Source organism: Vicugna pacos, chromosome 31 (assembly GCF_048564905.1).
Source record: "Vicugna pacos chromosome 31, VicPac4, whole genome shotgun sequence".
In the NCBI taxonomy this organism is placed as follows: Eukaryota; Metazoa; Chordata; class Mammalia; order Artiodactyla; family Camelidae; genus Vicugna; species Vicugna pacos.
In genome coordinates this window covers 2,462,375-2,472,512 of record NC_133017.1, presented here as the reverse complement: position 1 = coordinate 2,472,512, position 10,138 = coordinate 2,462,375, and the positions used below count along the sequence as shown (strand labels likewise).

The following is a 10,138-nucleotide window of genomic DNA, read 5'->3' as shown; positions in this document are numbered from 1 at the left end:
ATATTTTTGATTGAAGCACTTAGTCTATTAACTGTTTTGATAATTATTGATAGATTGTTGTTTATTTCCATATTGAACTTCATTTCCCAGTTGATTTTCTATTTCCTTTTTGTTCATTTCTTTTTCTTTTTGTGATTTTATAAGTTTTCTTTATTATCTTGGTTTCTTTTTGGCTTTGTTAATTCATTGTAAGCTTTTGACTTCTGGTTACCCTCTTTTGTATGTGTATTGACCAGTTAATATATCTGTTTATTTTGACTGATAGGAATACAAACTCTAACCCCTCCTACAGAGAAGAGAAACAAGAAGAAAATACTCTGTATTGTCCTGTTTCACTCACTGACCCTTAAAAATTATGATGTCCTGTTTTACAACATCATGTATATTCTATTTTATGTCATGGCAGCTATTGCATTTCTAATTATGTCTTTCTACTTTCTATAGATTTGTTTTATTTCTTTAGACTACATCTTCATTATTTCATTTCTGTTGCTTAATTCTTTAAGTATTCGCTTTTATGGATGTTATTTATCTCTCCTTCTATTCTAAAAAATAGACTTGCCTGATAAATTATCTTAGATTACAGCTTTCTTTCATTCAAGACTTTGAATATATCTTGCCACTGCCTTCTACCTGTTATATTTGTGTAGGGAACCAGTTTACAAATGTAATATATATAATTATTTACATATGTAAAGAATACCTAAATCAAGGTAACAAATAAGATGAATACCTATACATTAAAAAATAGAAAACATTGATGAATGTAATTAAATCTGTTCCCAAGAAACGAGAAGATCTCTTATGTTAATGATGTGAAACTATGTGGTTGAAACAAACATACTACATAAGGCAATCTACATTTAGTGTGATTCATGTCAAAATACCCATGAGATTTTTCCATTAAATAGAACAAATAATTTCAAAATTTATATGTAACCATAAATATCACGACTTGCCAAAATAATCTTGAAAAGTAGTATTAAATCTAATAGTGTTAAATAATCAGATGTTAAAGAGTCTTTAAAGATTTAGTAATTTAAAAAACATGATACTGGATCAAAAACTGACACCAATCAATAGAAGAGAATAGTGCAACCAGATATAATCCCTCATACCTATGATCAATTAACCCATGAAAAAGGAAGCAAGAGTATAAAATGAAGAAAAGACATTCTCCTCAATAAGTAGTGCTGCGGAGATTGAACATGTGAAAGATAGATTAGAGTATTTCCTCACATTGTATACAATCTATGAGCACAGAATATCTTTTATTTATTTGATTTACTTATATTTCTTGCATCTTTAATTTATAGACCTATGTTTAGATCTTTTATTTCACTTATCTATTTTATTCCTATTTTATTATTTTTGGTATAAGTTTACACACAATAGTTTTCCTAATTACTATTTCTGATAATTTGTTGTTAGTATATAAAAATGCAACAGATATTTGTATATTGATTTTGTATTATGCAAGTTTATTAAGTTTGTTGACAATTTCTAACAGTCACTGGAGGAGTCTATGGAGTTTTCCATCTATGTGTAATTATGTCATCTGTAAAAATTGTACTGCTTGTTTACAAGTTGGATGTCTTTTTTTAATGTTTCTTGACTAGTTTTTCTGGCTAGGGCTTCTTGTAGTGTAATTTAGGACTTGTGAGGATGAGCTACTTTTTCGTATTACTGTACCAAAGGAAAACTTTCCTTTATGTTAATATTGAACTTGATGAAAGTCATGGGTTTTTCATATATGGCTAATTTTATATTTAGTTATATTCTATCTAGAGAGAATTTGTTAAGAATTTTATGTATACAAAAGTTAAGATCACTTCTGTCAATAATTTTCCTACATTTTTTGAGATTGTTACATTTGAATTCTCTGTTTTTTAAGGGATGGTATCACATTTATTGATTTGTGTATGTTAAATAATATTTATGGATCAGGGCTAAATCATACTTAACTATAGTTTATAATTCTTATAATATGCAATGAATTCAGGTTGATAATATTTATTTAGAATGGAATATACACATACTGAAGGAAAAATTTACATTGTAGCTTGAGTGTACATTTATTTATTTAAAAATTTTATCACTCATTTTGAATTTGGCTTATGTTTAATGGAATTTATTTCTAAATAAATAATATAAGTTTTGGTAGAACTGGATTTACTACAGTTTACTGACACAGAGCATAGCTACTATTTGCAATTAGTGAAAAATCACTTGCCTTAAAATGCCGTATTATACTAACAATGCCAACTGTTTCAGGACTGGAAAACATATGGCTTCCTAAAATGCATTACCTTGTCTTTTCCACACTAACCCACATATAATGTTATTTTTTTGTTTTTTGATTGTTTGTTTGCCCCTTAATGGAGTCACTGCTTATAGAACCCAGGACCTTGTGCATAACTGTATTTATCAACATTATTTTGGAACACTTAACAGAAGCCACAAGAGTATGGATTAAATGATGACAAGAAAAATTATTCCTTCTAGGGACTTAAAAACTTCTGAGTGAAAGAATGGCAAAAATAAACATTTGTAAGTGTACAATCAGATTTTTCTCTTGTGTAATTGTAAAGTAGAATATTAAATTACATTTTTTTATTTATAGCACTGAAATAAATTTTAATACAAAAATTCCCCCCTTTGGAATTTCTTATATTTGATTGATTATTTTAATTTAATTTTAATTCATAAATATTTAACATTTATTTATAAACATAACAAATAAACTAATATTTATTCTGCTGATGTTTTGAATACAGAGCTACTTATTGTAAAGTACACAGAGAAATAACTACTTCCGTTTAAAAATCAAATTTGGTTTCACTTTAATTACAAATGATAATGAAATTGTTATAATTTTTCTGTAAAAATTTTACACGAATTTCACTTTAAATTCCAATACTTTAAAATTATTTTACTTATTTTGTGCATATTTATACTCTGTTCACCAATGTTGTATAAATTTGGGTACAAAAGGAATGAGATTGTTTTTATCTCATACACCCCAAAGTTAAATTGTTTAAAAAGATATTCTCTGGAAAATATTTGCACATCACAGTATAAAAATAAATATCCTATATATTTCATTTTAACTGGATTAATGAGAAGGAAACACAGGCTGATTTTTACACTTGGGTTGCTAAGAGACCAGTCTTTTTGTGATGTCACAGCCACTCAGGTTGAGAACCATGTGGATGGCCTATCAGTTTAAATGTGCAGGCCTGCTTAAGCAGCATTTGAAGCTGCAGTGCTCAAAATCATTCAGATTAGAAAAGTAGCTGTAGGAAAAGTTATTTGAGATGGCACATATTTCTTCAGAAATTCAAGATGTGTCTCCTAAAGATGGACCAACTGATTCAGGAAACCCTGGTAGATCTCTATCGTGTGATCAAACATTCTCTGGGGACTTGGATTTGAGGTGTATGATTGAAGAAAATGCTTTCCAGACTTTGTCTGAAGAATCCTTGATAAAAAGACCATGTTACACACATTGTATCTTGGAACCAGATGAAGATAATGATTTTCGTTCTCTGACATTTCCAAGAAATCTCTGGAAAATGGCTGGGAGTGACTAATTTAAATCCATCTGGTGGGATGATAATGGAACTTCCATAGTGATTGATGAAGATGTCTTTAAGAAGGAAGTTTTGGAAAGAAAGGCCCCTTTCAGAATATTTGAAACTGGAAGTATGAAAAGTTTAGTTAGACAGCTTAACCTTTATGGGTTTAGTAAAGTGCGGCAGAAATTTCAAAGATCTGCTTGTCTAGTTGACTTTCTGGCAGAAGAAAATGAAGCCTCTGTTTTAAGCAAGGTATACACAAATTTTAGTTACGACTTGATAACTTATGTATAAAATTTTATTCTGTACATCAATCTATGGTAATATAAATGTAAAGCTTGATTTTGAAAATAGTATAAAACTACAAGTGCTAAAAATCTTTATTTTTTCTAAAAATGAGGACAGTGACTTAACTCTTCAAGATTATGAGAAAGTTTGCTAGCAAGTATGAATCTTATCAGAAATCTAAATAAAGGTATGAAAGCTGCTTTTCAAAAGTGGCATTCACCGTTACTGCAAACACTAAATTCTTTAATTTGATGACTATACTATTTAAATGTGTATTTTCCAAATAAGGAACTTCAAAATATCGTCAGCAATGTTCATATTTTGATGATTTTAACTTTGCATACTAAACATGAAATCTGAGGTTTTAAAGTTAAGGCTTATTGCAGTTATGTATTTTGGTTTAAATTATTACTAAAATCTTTCTCCTTTGGTTGTAGCTGCAGTTCTACCATAATCCAAATTTTAAACGAGGCTTTCCCAAGCTTTTAGTGAGAATAAAAAGAAGAGTTGGGATTAAAAATGCCTCTCTGGTGTCTTCATTGGCTCGAGACTTCAACAAGAAGCACTTTAAAGGAGGGGGTAATGTTGCTAAAAATAATTCTGATTTTGTGGCTGACACCAGTGGAGAAAGTGCATTTTTACCTTCTGCAAATTTAAACATGCCTCTAATAAGAAAGCCCTCTATTGGCCACATAATTTGTGATAAAATTACCCCGATCAGAGGTGATTTTTCTCCTCCATCATCAACGTCAGTTAGACCACCAGAAAATATTGCAGTGGAACAACTAGCTATTTTAAATCAGTTGACCACTGTCCACGGGCACTCTCAAAGCAGCTACACTGAAGCAAATGGCCGTGTTGTGAACTTCATTACAACTACAACTTCTACTTCTCAATACAGCAACTTGTCCCCCTTACAGAGCAATTATTTTGGACTGATGGTGGAGCCTTCTAATTTTCTAATTAGATATCACAACATATCTGCCAATGAAGGTCGTTTTTGTAAACTTCAACCTGTGAGCAACCAACGGTTTCCAGTGCCAGTGATAGCTGATACATCAGCTACTTCCCTTTCAAGGCCAACTCATCAGACATCTTCAGTTTATGAACGTCATCCTAATTACAACTGAACTACCAGAGGACTACCAGGTTATGCATGATAACAAAGATTAAAATTGATGTTTGCAAATATTGACAAATATCTGCAACTTTCTTATTTGAACAATAAACATAGAAGTGTACTTTATTATCCTTATTTTTTTAAATAGAGATAAGAGTTAAAAGGGAGACTAAGTAACCATTTAAAGAAAAAAAGAGATATTTGTTTGATATGATCATTTGATGGAACAATATGGGTGTAAATTTAAATAATTTCTGTGAGGAAGAAGAGAAAATGGAAGAATTTGGAAAAAGTCTAAAACATGGAGAGAGGGAAAATTACTAAGTGGTATCTGGTTCACAGTGTAAAGTATTAAATGTGTTAAGTTAGGATATGTTGGAACAGGATGAAAATGCAGGAACCGGCCCAGGGATCATGGTCTTTATTATGTCATCTCTGGTATCATAAAAGTCACATGATGTAGCCTCAGATGGTATATTCAGCATGTGGTTAAATTTAAAAAGGAATTTTATCTCTGGTCTTCCTTGTGCTGTTTTCTAAGCATTCCAATTGTTGCTTTATTTTCCTCCACTCAAGAGTATGCAATATATTTTTAGAGTGAATATTTTAAGTTACTATCATGTTCCAGCCAAACACAAGCTTACACCTTCAGGGTAGTACTTAATGCTTTTCCAAATCTAAGCCCACAAACTCAACATAGTTTAGCCATTCCATTATAGATCTGACATCTGACTAATTTGGCATATCTTTATGTTTCACTGTTTCTGGAGATACATCCAGGCAAATGCTTATCAACCATATTAAATCCAAACTCACAACTATTGCTCCAGCTTATCCTTGGACTTAGAATGTCCTCCTTTTACCTATTTAGATTTCCCCAGTTTCAGCACAGAAATCACCTCCTCCAGATATTTTCTGTCTATCCCCCTTTCCTTGTCTAAGTTGGATACCAGCACAGTAAGCACAGCTCACGCCACAGGATGCATTTTAGTATTTAGTGAATGAAAACTACATGTTGACTTTACACAAAATCTACTTTCCTGAAACAACAAAACTTTCATGGTTTACAAACAGTTTCATTATGGTCTTTAATCTTCAACACAAACTAGCTCTTTTCGTAGCCCAAGGCTAGTCACTCAAGACTGTAATTGGAGGTAGGTACAGGAGACAAAGTATTATTTTCTTCTTAATTCACGCCTCCAGAGACCTAAAGCATTCCATTCTCATTTGCTGGATTTTTTCATGTCTCTTCATCACCCACCCACCCCAAAATAGCTGATTCTCTTCCCCATACCAATAACTATACTTATTTCTAATTAATTGACTTCTTAGAATCAGAGCTTTATCCAGAATTGACAGTGCCATTGCAAACATTTAGTGTAGGTTTATACACCCCACATAAATTGTGCCCTTGCTAACCTTCACACAGGAAGTATCTAAGAGGTACTAGAACCTTGGTTGGGGTGGTCGTATTCAGTAACTAAATTGCAATCTGAACTGTGTAGACTAAAAAGAGGTGAGGGTGGTAGAATTTAATATTTGTCCAACTGCAAGAATACCAAATTTCTGCAGATATTAGGAAATATATAATATTCATGGAAGACTTTGACTATTTCCGATTAATTTAAAATAAATGGTGAAGCAATTTCAAAATGTGAAATGAGCTGAAATTCTGGAAAAATTGTAGGCAAGTTCAGGGAGCCTAAGGCTTCTGCTCACAATGATGCAGCCAGTGTCATCTGATAAGACAGGAAAGGCAAAATTGAGTCCAGAAAATGTGTCACCAGTTGTGAAGAAAGCCTTTGATAATCTGGAGAATGGGCAAATGGGCCAGGGTAAGCTCTAGCAACTTCCCACCAATATGACTTTTACCAAGAGAAGGAAAGAGCCCACTTGCAGCAGGAGATCTATGTCTGGACAGCAGTGAGTGTTCCTATAACAGAAACATCAAGTTTTCAAGTTTGTCAGCTCAACTCTGATGGTGGCTATGTTGTAGCTTACATTATCAGTCTGGGGTTCAGAAGGGCTGGTTCAGCAGCTAGTTTCCAGCTCCCTTATCAGACAGTGGGTCTTACCATAATCATCATAACAAGATTCTATAGTGATAAGGCAAAAGCTACACTTTAATTTCAAAATTAGAAATCCTAAATATTCTATTGTTTGTTTTTCCATCTCTAGTTTTCTACCTGGGAAAACTAGAATATTGGCAAATGAACAAAAGTTGCCTGGTGCTTTGAAAACTATTCTCTGAGCTCTGCCTACTGAATTCTTCCCACTAAATACAACAAATCTGTCTTCCACTGTGTGTGTGTGTGTGTGAAGATGCATTTTTAAGCAGTAACAAAGTTTGTCTTAGTTGAGTCATCAGTGAATTTTTCTTCTGCATCTGGCAGAATCTCTGTGAATTAAGAGTTTCATTGAGCCACCAGATTTTCTTCTGATCAGTGAGAGGTAGATTATATTTCTCCCAGTATGCTAATTGTTAACTTTTCATTGAATCCCGAGCTGATGCTAGGGCCAAGCCACTGAACCCTTGAATTGGACTGAGACATATACAGTCTCCAATCCCCAGAGCCCAGCACAGGATTGTGTCTCCTTTTTAATTTAAGCTTATGTCCAAGTTTATTTCTCTTTTAATTCTCATTGTTGACACAACATATTTTGGCTTTGAACACCCATTGACTAATTTATAGAGACTGAATAGCTGATGTATTCCCGTTCAACTACAAATAGCAATAACCTTTATTTCGTTGGACTACCTGGAATACAGTGAACATAGTCATTATTTTGAAAGCAGTCCTCAGTCCTAATAATGCAGAAACTTTATAGTTCTTTGCCAGCACTTGAGCGAGGATAATTCCTGTGGATCTCAGGGATTATCCTCACATCCCCAAATGCAACCATGGGAAAACACCATATTGTTTTCCAAAATTACATCTTTGTCATTTTTGCATTCCAATTGCAAAACAGTTAAGAAATGTAGGAGTTCTGAGGTTTTATCATGCTGAAATTTTTAGCAACCTAACATGTTCCTTACTTACTGATGCTGTTGGGGAGATGAGACCTTTGGTCTGAGACAGTGAATATTATCACTCAAAGAAAAGCAGCCATGGTTATATTTTTTATCCATTCCCTAATCTCAGATGAATTCACAGAGTGAAATTTTAATGCCTACAAAATCAGTTGTCTGTTACCATGAAGAAAGTTTAAGGCATGGTAAAACACAAATTATATTAGTATCTTTATGTATAATTTATTAGAATCACTTATATATTTGCATCTTTATCTAGGATAACTCTATTATGACTCACGATTACTTCCTTCAAAAACAGTAATGAGAAATGACATGGGAAACAATGATCATTGTTTTTCCATTTTTCCTTCTGCTTTTATTGAGATATAATTGACATAAGACATGGTGTAAGTTTAGGTGCAAAGGGTAGATATTTGAGTCACATGTATCATGAAGTAAATATTATAGCAATTTTATGGAGAATTCATTATCTCATTTAGATATAATATTAAAGAAATGCAATTTGTTTTTAGTTGTGCTGAGAAATCTTAGCGTCTACTCTCTTAACAACATTCATATGTAACATAAAGCAGTATTAATTTTATTTATCATGTTAATATGTAACATCCCTAGAAGACGCTTTTTTAATGGCTGGAATCTTTCGGGTGTATTAATCTAATTCTCCTTTCCCAACCCCTGCCTCTGTTAACTACAAATCTGTTTTTTTCTATAAGTATATTTGTTTGTTTTTGAAGTGTACTTTAATGTATAACACTGTGTTAGATTCTCTTACATAACATAATGTTTGCAAATTTTAATACATTTCAAACTGATCACAAGAATAAATTTATTTATGATATGTTGCTATTTAAAGATATTTCATTGTTATTGACTATTCCCCATACAGTACATTTCTTGTTCCTGACTCATTTAATTTGCAACTGGAAAATATTCTCTCTTAATTTTCCTGAACTATTTCTTTTTCTTCACCACATTTCCCTCCTTCTTGTAAACAACCTGTATCTTTCTATATCAATAACTCCTTTCCTGTTTTGTTATGTTGATTTGTTTTAAAATCAAAATATGAGTAAAATAATTTAGCATTTGTCATTATCTGTGTGAGTAATTCCACTTAGCATATTACCATCTTGGTCTACCCATTTTTTGCAAATGACAAGAACTTATACTTTTTAGAGCTGAGTAATAACCCATTGAAATTTTATGTGTGTGTGTGCATACATATATATATAGTGTGCATAATATATATATATAGTGTGTATGTATATATATATTCAAATATAGATAAATCTTCAGTTAATAGATGGTTAGATATATATACTATAAACAGACATTTTCTTTGTCCATCATATATTGATGAGCAATTAATTTGCTTCTATATCCTGGCTATTGTAAATAATGCCGCAGTGAGTATAGGGTTGAATTTATCTTTTCTGCTTAGAGTTTTTATTTTCTTGGAATAAGTATCCAGATATAGAAATGTTGGTTCATATTTCATTTTTAATTTTTAGATAAAACTCCATACTGTTTTCCAAAGTGGTAGCACAAATTTACATTCATTCAATCAGTGCATCAGGGTTCTTTATCTTACATCCTCACCTACATTTATATTTGTAATCTTTTTGACAATATTCATTCTGGCAGGACTGACATAAAATCTTATTGAGTTTTGGACTTGCATTTTTCTGATGGTTAGTGATGTTGACCAATTTCATGTGCCTGTTGATTATCTTTCCACCACTGTATATTAATTTATTTGTAATGGGCTAAATGAGCATAACTGTCTGATTTCATTTTTATTCATTATGTTGTGTTCCATTATGCTGTTTGTTCTGTGCCACTACTATATTCATTACTGTAGTTTTGTATTATAGATTAAAATCAGGCACAGTGATACTATTTGTTTTTGTCAAAGTTGTTTGTGTTTTTAGTTTGTTTGTTTTCTTTTCTTTTCTTTTCTTTTTTAGTGATTTCAACTATTTTGTGTTTACATGAAAATTTAAGAATTAATTTTTGTAAGTGTCTGAAAATGCACTTTGTATTTTGATAGGCACTGAATTTAATTTGTGTATTTTCTTGGCTAGTACTGTCATTTAAACAATAATTTTTCCTAATATATGA

The 10,138-nt window shown here is 31.8% G+C and overlaps 1 pseudogene; it reads left to right on the top strand.

Moving 5' to 3' along the window:
• The first annotated feature begins 3,284 nt into the window (after positions 1-3,284).
• LOC140690672 (heat shock transcription factor, Y-linked-like) lies at positions 3,285-5,112 on the top strand (annotated as a pseudogene).
• The last annotated feature ends 5,026 nt before the right edge of the window (positions 5,113-10,138 follow it).